Here is a 9,247-nt window from a genome sequence, read left to right as displayed (position 1 = left end):
CCCAGAAAACAAAGCCACTCATGTCAGACTCCTACTCATAACTACACCTCAGGCTTGAACACCATTATTCCTATGAGACTCATCTCCAAACTTCGTAGCCTGGGGCTTGGCTACTCTCTCTGCAACTGGATGCTAGACTTCCTAACCCACAGACTGCAGTCAGTAAGGATAAGCAACACCTCCTCCATGATCATCCTCAACACAGGTGCTCCGCAAGGCTGTGTCCTCAGCCCCTTTCTATACTCCTTATACATCTATGACTGTGTGGCCAAATTCCCCTCCAACTCGATTTTGCTGATGACACCACCATTGTGGGTTACCTTAAAAGAGGCCACCGTTGTGGGTTGGACCTCAAACAATGACAAGACACAGTACAGGAAAGAGATAATCTGGTGAACTAGTGCGCCAACAATAATCTCTCCCTCAATGTCAACAAAACGAAGGAGATAGTCATCGACTTCAGGAAGTGTAGTGGAGGGCATGCCCCTGTCAACATCAATGGGAATGAAGTAGAAAAATTTGAGAGCCTCAAGTTTTTAGATGTCCTGATCACTAACAACCTGTCCTGGTCCCTCCATGCAGCCGCTATAATTAAGAAAGCCCACCAACGCCTCTACTTTCTCAGACTAAGGAAATTTGGCTTGTCCGCTACAACTCTCACCAACTTCTCCAGATGCACCATAGAAAGCATTTTTTCTGGTTGTATCACAGGTTGGTATGGCTCCTGCTCTGTCCAAGGCCACAAGAAACTACAAAGGGTTGTGAATAAAGCCCAGTCCATCACATAAACCAGCCTCCCATACATTGACACTGACTACACTTACTGCTGTCTCAGAAAAGCAGCCAGCATAATCAAGGATCCCACACACCCCAGACATACTCTCTTCCACCTTCTTCCATCGGGAAAAACACAAAATTCTGAGGGACGCGTATCAACCGACTCAAGAACAGCCTCTTCCCTGCTGCCATCAGACTTTGAATGGACCCAGGCCATTGATGGTATCAGGCAGGAACTTTCAAAAGTTAATTGGGAAGGTCTGTGGGAAGGCAAAGGGACGTCTGGTAAGTGGCAGGCTTTCAGAAATGTGTTAACCGGGTTCAAGGTAAACACATTCCTCATGTAATAAGGAAATTAAATCAGAAAAAGTCTTTGATAAATTAAGTTAATAGGCAAACTGGTGATTGATAAATTTTAATGTCGGTAAGTATGAGGTCATTCCCTTAATCCTTTACATAAGAACATAACAACTAGGAGCAGGAGTTGGCCATTTGGCCCCTCAAGCCAGCTCCGCCATTCAATAAGATCATGGCTGATTTATTTGTGGACTCAGCTCCACTTACCCGCCCGCTCACCGTAAACCTTAATTCCTTTACTGTTCAAAAATGTATCTTTGCCTTAAAAACATTCAACAAGGTAGCGTCAACTGCTTCACTGGGCAGGGAACTCCACAGATTCGCAGCCTTTTGGGTGAAAAAGTTCCTCCTCAACTCAGTTTGAAATCTGCTGCCCCTTATTTTGAGGCTATGCGCCCTAGTTCTAGTTTCATCTGCCAGTGGAAACAACCTCCCTGCTTCTATTGATTCCCTTCATAATTTTATATGTTTTGACAAGATCCCTTTTCATTCTTCTAAATTCCAACGCCTCTACTTTCCCAGCATGCTTGGTTTCATCGGTCAAAACATTGAATACAGGAGTTGGGACGTCTTGTTGAAGTTGTACAAGACATTGGTAAGGCCACACTTGGAATAGTGTGTGCAGTTCTGGTCACCCTATTATAGAAAGGGTATTATTAAACTAGAAAGAGTGCAGAAAAGATTTACGAGGATGCTACCGGGACTTGATGGTTTGAGTTATAAGGAGAGGCTGGATAGACTGGGACTTTTTTCTCTGGAGCGTAGGAGACTGAGGGGTGATCTTATAGAGATCTATAAAATAATGAGGGGCACAGATCAGCTAGATGGTCAATATCTTTTCCCAAAGGTAGGGGAGTCTAAAACTAGAGGGCATAGGTTTAAGGTGAGAGGGGAGAGATACAAAAGTGTCCAGAGGGACAATTTCTTCAAACAGAGGATGGTGAGTGTCTGGAACAAGCTGCCAGAGGTTGTAGTAGAGGTGGGTACAATTTTGTCTTTTAAAAAGCATTTAAATAGTTACATGGGTAAAATGGGTATAGAGGGATATGGGCCAAATGCGGGCAATTGGGATTAGTTTAGGGGTTTAAAAAAAAGGGCGGCGTGGACAAGTTGGGCCGAAGGGCCTATTTCCATGCTGTAAACCTCTATGACTCTAACAAAGGAACCTTGGCGTGTTTGTCCATAGATCTCTGAAGACGGAAAGGCAAATTAATAGGGTGGTGAAAAAGGCATATGGCACACTTGCCTTTATCAATCGGGGTATAGATTACAAAAGCAAAGAGGTCATGATGGAGTTGTATAAAACTTTGGTGAGGCTACAGCTGGAGTACTGTGTGCAGTTTTGGTCGCCACATCTTAGGAAAGACGTGGAAGGATGCAGAGGAGATTCACCAGGATGCTGCCTGAGATGGAACATTTAAGTTATGGGGAGAGGTTGGATAGGCTTGGGTTGTTTTCTCTGGAGCAGAGAAGACTGAAGGGCGACCTGATGGAGGTGTTCTAGATTATGAGGGGCATGGTCAGGGTGGCTAGGGAGCAGCTGTTCCCGTTAGTTGCATAGTCAGTTATGAGGGGACACAAGTTAAAAGTGAGGGAGGGGAGGTTTAGGGGGATGTGAGGAAAATCGTTTTTACCCAGAGGGTGGTGACGGTCTGGAATGCACTGTCTGGGAGGATGGTGGAGGCCTCACATCCTTTAAAAAGTACCTGGATGAGTACTTGGCACGCAATAGCATTCAAGACTATGGGCCAAGTGCTGCCAAGTGGGATTAGATGGGCAGGTCAGGGCCTTTCATGCCTAGGTGCAGACTCAATGGGCCGAACGGCCTCTTCCGCACTGTAGTAATCTGTGATTCTGTTTGGGGAGAAGGGGGGGTTTGAACATTGGGGGTGGGGAGGAGTTGGGTGGGGGTGACGAGGGAGTTTTACCTTTCGAAGGGAAGAGGCTGAAGGCGGGCGGTGCACGCGCACGAGGAGGCGCGGGCTCACGCGGCGCGCGCACGGGGGGGGGCGTGGTCAGGGTGCGCGCTCCCGCCCCGTTATATTCAGCCAATCGGCGCCGCTCCCCTTCCTTTGCCGCCATCAGAAGGAGAGCAGCCGAAGCGGAGCCCGCGGTAAGAGAGCGGCCCGGGGGCGGGGGGGAGAGAGAGCGCGGGGCGCGGGGAGAGAGAGCGCACGAGGCCCGGGGGGAGAGAGCGCGGGGCCCGGGGGGAGCGGGGCAGCCCCGGCCCAGGGGAGGCCGGCAGTAACATCTCACAGCGGCCCCGGCCCGGCGGCCTCCTTCCCCGCCTCAGCCCTGGCCCCGAGTCACCGCTTGTGGCGCATGTTGTCCCCGCTCCCTCCCGCCGGCCATTGTTGCGCTGAAGCCGCCGGGCGGCCTTGGCCCGCGGAGCCGGGTCTTGGTCAGTGTGGGGGGCCAGGCCCAGGAGCAGCAACACGTGGCGGCGGTGGGGGGAGATCCGGGCGGGTGGAGGATGGAAAGGGCATGGGGGGGGGGGCGGGGGGAAGAGAATAGGTTCCTGTACATCATCCATCAGCGATGCAGCGTGCATGCTGCTGAGTCTTGCATTGAGTGCTGTGTATTTTCCACACCCTACAAGCGCTAAAGATTCTGATTAGAATCTTGTCATTTGCAATAAAGCAATATAAACCTGGCTAATTACAATGGTCAACAGCTAATTGTGAGAGTTGGGTGTAGAGGTACTGATATTCTGTCTGCAGCATGAGGGTTATTTGATTTAGGCAATGTTTTTTGATAAATGATGGTGGAAGGAAGGTTTTTTTTGCCGGTGTCTCTACTTTTATTATCGTAGTTGAAATTATATCATCTCGTAATAAGATTGCCTTGGTGTGTTTTGACTTTTAACCAAATGGGAATGATTTCTAGAAACAAATAATTGCCAATTAACTTGACCAAGGATCAACTTGATTTTCTAATAGAAATTACGATGTGAACATGAATAAAAAGTTGAGCCTTGTGTATATCCTACAACTAGCCTACATCTACTTAAGATTTGAGTATGTAAACAAACATGCTATTATTGCAGTGCTGATTGTTAGGCTGTCAGTGGGTTGCTCCATATAACTAGTAGTGGCACAGCTGCCTTTTTGGTGGCTGAAGTCTCTGTGGCATTGTGAAGGGTAGAAAATTCTGGTATCTTGGTCAACATATCTTGCACGACTAACTGTTAGGAACAAGCTAAGCAGTGGTTCATTGCATTAATGATTTGGAACGAATGCATTTTGAAATATTTATTTGAAACTTGAGTTTCTTGCTCAGTTGAAGTCTCCCTTGTACTGCCTTGATCTAATTGCTGTGGATTAGCACCTCTTGTGAAAGTCAACTGCTCAGGTGGGTGAGCAGCCCAAGATAAGATGCCTTTCTACCTGAAAAATATCAGGTTGTTTGACAACTTCCTCTGGGTAGGAGAGCAAGTGATACTTTTTCCCTTGAAGATCGCTTCTCGGCCTTTTGGCTAAGATCAAGTGTAGTAGGATTGGATGCTGCACTTGGTTGAGGTCATTGGGTTACATTGAAGCTTCATATGTTTCATATGAAGCAATTTTTAAAAGCGGCATCCCGGCCTTTTGGCTAAGATGCAGGTGAGCTCAAGCTTTGGAGGAGGTGTTGCTTTGCTCCTCCAATCAGCTTGGCTCATGTGAATCGGGCCCAGGACAGGGTGGTTTGGTCGCCTGCCCTGTCTTGTCGGCCTGGATCGGAAATGTCTCAACTTGTTGAGACTCTGAATTGGATTTGATTTGATTGAATTGGAAAAGTATAAAAGACTAAGTACCTTAGGTGGGGACTAAAAATTGCTTTGTCAGGTGGCTAGCCCTCAATTGGCTTTGTGAACATTTTTTTTTTGGCTGATAAATGCCAAATGCTCATTGGGATTTGAGATGAGCGATGGTGATGTATGGGTCAGAAACCTACTTCATGCAAAAATTAGTGCTTCAGTGAAGTGAGCATCGCAAGTCCTTTGAGCTGTGCTTCCCTGGTGACTAAAACTTGTATCTAAGGTTGAAAGATCTTCAGTGACATGAAGCCACCTGGGAACTTGCACAGCTGATGTGATTTTTGAGGAATTGGGAACAATAGGTTTGGGGAAAAAAAATATTGCGAATGCTGGAAATCGGTTCTGCATTTCTGTAGAAGAATCCTGTGGACTCAAAGCATGAACTGTGTTTCTCTCCATAGAGTTGAAACAAAGACAGAAAATCAGAAACCCTACAATGCAGAAAGAGGACATTTGGCCCATCGAGTCTGCACCGACTGCAATCTCACCCAGGCCCTCCCCCATATCCCTACATATTTACCCGCTAATCCCTCTAACCTACACATTTCAGGACTCTAAGGGGCCATTTTTAGCATAGCCAATCAACCTAACCCCCACATTTTTGGACTGGGAGGAAACCCATGCAGACACGAGGGGAATGTGCAAATTCCACACAGACAGTGACCCAAGCCAGGAATCGAATCCAGGTCCCTGGAGCTGTGAAGCAGCAGTGCTAACCACTGTGCTACCGTGCCGCCCAAAATATTGGGAAATGTTGTATAAAGTTGCTTGGTTAGCACTGCTACTTCATAGTGCCAGGGATCTGGGTTGGATTCCTGGCTTGGGTCACTTTGTGTGGAGTTTGCACATTCTCCCCGTGTCGGTGTGGGTTTCCTTCCACATTCTGAAAGACGTGCTGGTTAGATGCATTGACCCAGACTGTGGTGACCAGGGAAATTTCACAGTAACAGCATTTGCAGTGTTAGTGTAAGCCCTACTTATGACTAATAAATAAACTTATTAACTTCAAGTTTCTCTTGCTTACCCACCTAAATGACTACCCTGTCAGGTGCTTCAATATTTTTCCTTTGTCTGGCAATCAGGGAAATAATTTTTCCCGAGTTGCCCAGAGTATGATGGTGGGTATGAAAATGTGATATCCTGATTTTGGTATGGCTGGTTCACATTTAATTGCAAACTGATTTTTGTAAATATTTTATACCAGATTTCATGTGTTTTAAAGGTATAACTTCTAGTTTTAGGAAAATAACTTGCTGCTTAATATTTTCCATTTAATGATCCAATTCAAATAAGCTCAAGTTGTTTAGGAAAGCAGCAGAGGTGATTGAAAAAACATTTACGTCAAGGGGTATGAGGGGAGTGTGGTATGGCATTAAGATAGAGGATCAATGGCCTCCTTCTGCACTGTAGGAATTCTTTGATTCTATCATATTGAAATGCGGAGCAGACTTGAAATCTCCTTTTTGTTTTTGTTCTATGCATGGTTAAGAGTTGGGATGCACCGCCAGATTGCATGGTGGAAGCAGATTCCATTGAGGCATTCAAGAGGGAATTGGGTTGTTATCTGAAAAGGAAGAATGTGCAGAGCTATGGATGTGACACTAAGTAAATTGGTTCTACAGAGAGCTTGCGCAGCCATGAAAGGCTGAATGGCCTCCTCTGCTGTTGCAAATCTGATTCTAGGTCACAAAGTCAATGGTGGTGTTAATTTAACATTTCTGTTTCAAGCACGCCATGGTGACAGGCGGTGGGGATTAGAAATTTCTTTTGTTGAATTGATCTGTGTGTTTGCTCGTAGAAGCAAGCAGTCAGCGGTTTAGTTTAGGAACAGATAGATAGCTGCAGCTAACTGAGTCAAGGAAGCCAAATAAATGAATGTTACCCAGGCCTACACTTTAAACAGGGAAAATAGTAATTTTATCACTCACTGTGCAGGATGCAGGTAGAAGCTTGTGCTTGGATTGAAATTCATGAGGGAAAAGAGGCTGGGAGATTCTTCTAGCTTGGAGCAAGAGGAAAACAATCTACAGTATTTCGCAAGTGAAAGACAGTTAGCCTTATTGCAGTTACAGTTCTGAGAGTGGTCAGCTTGGAGAATGCAGGATTCTGAAGTTTGAGCTGCAATGTCCATAGATTTCAGATTGATTGCCAGGCTGGATAGACTGGGACTTTTTTTCTCTGGAGCGTAGAAGGCTGAGGGGAGATCTTAGAGGCCTATAAAATAATGAGGGGCATAGATCAGCTAGTTAGTCAACATCTTTTCCCAAAGGTAGGGGAGTCTAAAACTAGAGGGCATAGGTTTAAGATGAGAGGGGAGAGATACAAAAGTGTCCAGAGGGACAATTTTTTCAGAGGGTGGTGAGTGTCTGGAACAAGCTGCTAGAGGTAGTAGTAGAGGCGGGTACAATTTTGTCTTTTAAAAAGCATTTAGACAGTTACATGGGTAAGCTGGGTATAGAGGGATATGGGCCAAACAGGCAATTGGGACTAGCTTAGGGGTTTAAAAAAGGGGTGGCATGGACAACTTGGGCTGAAGGGCCTGTTTCCATGCTGTAAACCTCTATGGCTCTATATGGAAGGATCCCCATGAAATTTCATAATAGAATAGATGGGTCACTGAGGAGAATTCTGGAGGGCTGTTGCATTCTTGGATTGGACCCAGGAAAATAAGGGAACACTGCAGGAGGTGGGAAAAGTAAATCTCAATATATGGCATTGTAAACTATCGTGTTTGTTAGTAGTGCTTGGTTTCTTTATTTAAAGTATACAATAAAGCTTATTTTAATTTAAAAACACAAAATCTTGTGGCCTAGTTCTTTCAGTTAATTGCTGGGTGTTCAGATTTCTCTAAGTACTAACAGTCCGTAACAGGATCATAACTTTCTAAATTAGTCACCTGTTTTTATTATCTCATTTGATATCACCTCTTATTGCTTTCTTTACTCTTATTCTTTGACTTTACTATCTTGGAGAGCAAGCTAAACATTTTCTTTCCCTTCACTTGCTATTCTAGAAAATGTGAAATGTTTGTCATCAAATCATTTAGCTTTCTAAAGAATATTTTCTGATTTGACTTCTTACATGTATTGATAAACAGTGAAAAGTCTTGTTTCTTGTGTGCTATACAAAGTGTGCAATTCATAGAGTACATAGGGGAGAAGGAGAGGATGCAGAATGTAGTGTTACAGACGTAGCTAGGGTGTTGAGAAAGATCACAAGGGTCTATTCAAAGGTCTGATGACAGCAGGAAAGGAGCTGTTCTGGAGTCAGTTGGTATGTGATCTCAGATTTGTATTTTTTTTCCCGGCGGAAGTGCGCATGTCTGGGGTGCGTGGGGGTCTTTGATTATTCTGGCTGTTTTTCTGTGGCAATGGAAAGTGTAGATGGAGTTTGTGGATGGGAGGCTGGTTTGAGTGATGAACTGGGCTGCATTCACAGCCCTTTGCAGTTTCTTGTGGCCTTACCAAGGAGCCATATCAAGCTGTGATACATCGGAAAGGATGCTTTCTATGGTGCATCTGTAAAAATTGGTGAGAGTCGTAGCAGACATGCCAACCATTTGCATTTCCACTTCATCCCAATTGATGTAGATGGGCATGTTCTTCTTTATGCTTCCTGAAGTCTTCTCCTTCATTTTACTGGCAGTGAGGGAGAGATTATTGCCATTGCACGAATTCATCAGATTCTCTATTTCTTTCCTGTACTCATAGAGGTTTACAGCATGGAAACAGGCCTTTTGGCCCAACTTGTCCATGCCACCCTTTTTTACCACTAAGCTAGTCCCAATTGCCCGTGTTTGGCCCATATTCCTCTATACCCACCATACTCGTAACTGTCTAAATGCTTTTAAAAAGATAAAATTGTACCCCCCCTACTACTACTGACAGCTTGTTCCAGGCACCCACCACCCTCTGTGAAAAAATTGCCCCTCTGGACCCTTTTGTATCTCTTTCCTCCTCTTCCCCCCCACCCCCCCATAAACCTATGCCATCTAGTTTTAGACTCTTAAAAGTCACTACTGTATCCGCTTCCATTACCTCCCCCGGCAACGAGTTCCAGGCACCCACTACTTTGTAAAAAATCTGCCTCGTACATCTCCTTTAAACCTTGTCCCTCGCACCTTAAACCTATGTCCCCTAGTAATTGACTCTTCCACCCTGGGGAAAAAGCTTCTGACTATCTACTCTGTCCATGCCTCTCATAATCTTGTAGACTTCTATCAGGTCTCCCCTCAACCTCCGTCGCTCCAGTGAGAACAAACACAAGTTTCTCCAATCTCTCCTCCTAGCTAATGCCCTCCAAACTAGGCAACATCCT

The 9,247-nt window shown here is 45.3% G+C and overlaps 1 protein-coding gene and 1 pseudogene across 3 annotated transcripts in view; both read left to right on the top strand.

The window, feature by feature from the left end:
• Window positions 1-3,137: 3,137 nt before the first annotated feature.
• nap1l1 (nucleosome assembly protein 1-like 1) overlaps window positions 3,138-9,247 on the top strand; it is a 132,477-nt gene continuing 126,367 nt past the window's right edge. For all 3 annotated transcript variants that reach the window (XM_078219492.1, XM_078219494.1, XM_078219493.1), the window contains exon 1: window positions 3,138-3,247. The gene's annotated coding sequence lies outside the window, so the exon portion shown is untranslated. The remainder of the gene's footprint in view (window positions 3,248-9,247) is intronic.
• Window positions 4,590-4,792, top strand: LOC144499399 (U2 spliceosomal RNA; annotated as a pseudogene).

Source organism: Mustelus asterias, chromosome 9 (genome assembly GCF_964213995.1).
Source record: "Mustelus asterias chromosome 9, sMusAst1.hap1.1, whole genome shotgun sequence".
NCBI lineage: Eukaryota > Metazoa > Chordata > Chondrichthyes > Carcharhiniformes > Triakidae > Mustelus > Mustelus asterias.
The sequence above is the reverse complement of the archived record's forward strand: the minus strand, read 5'-3'. Positions and strand labels throughout refer to the sequence as shown.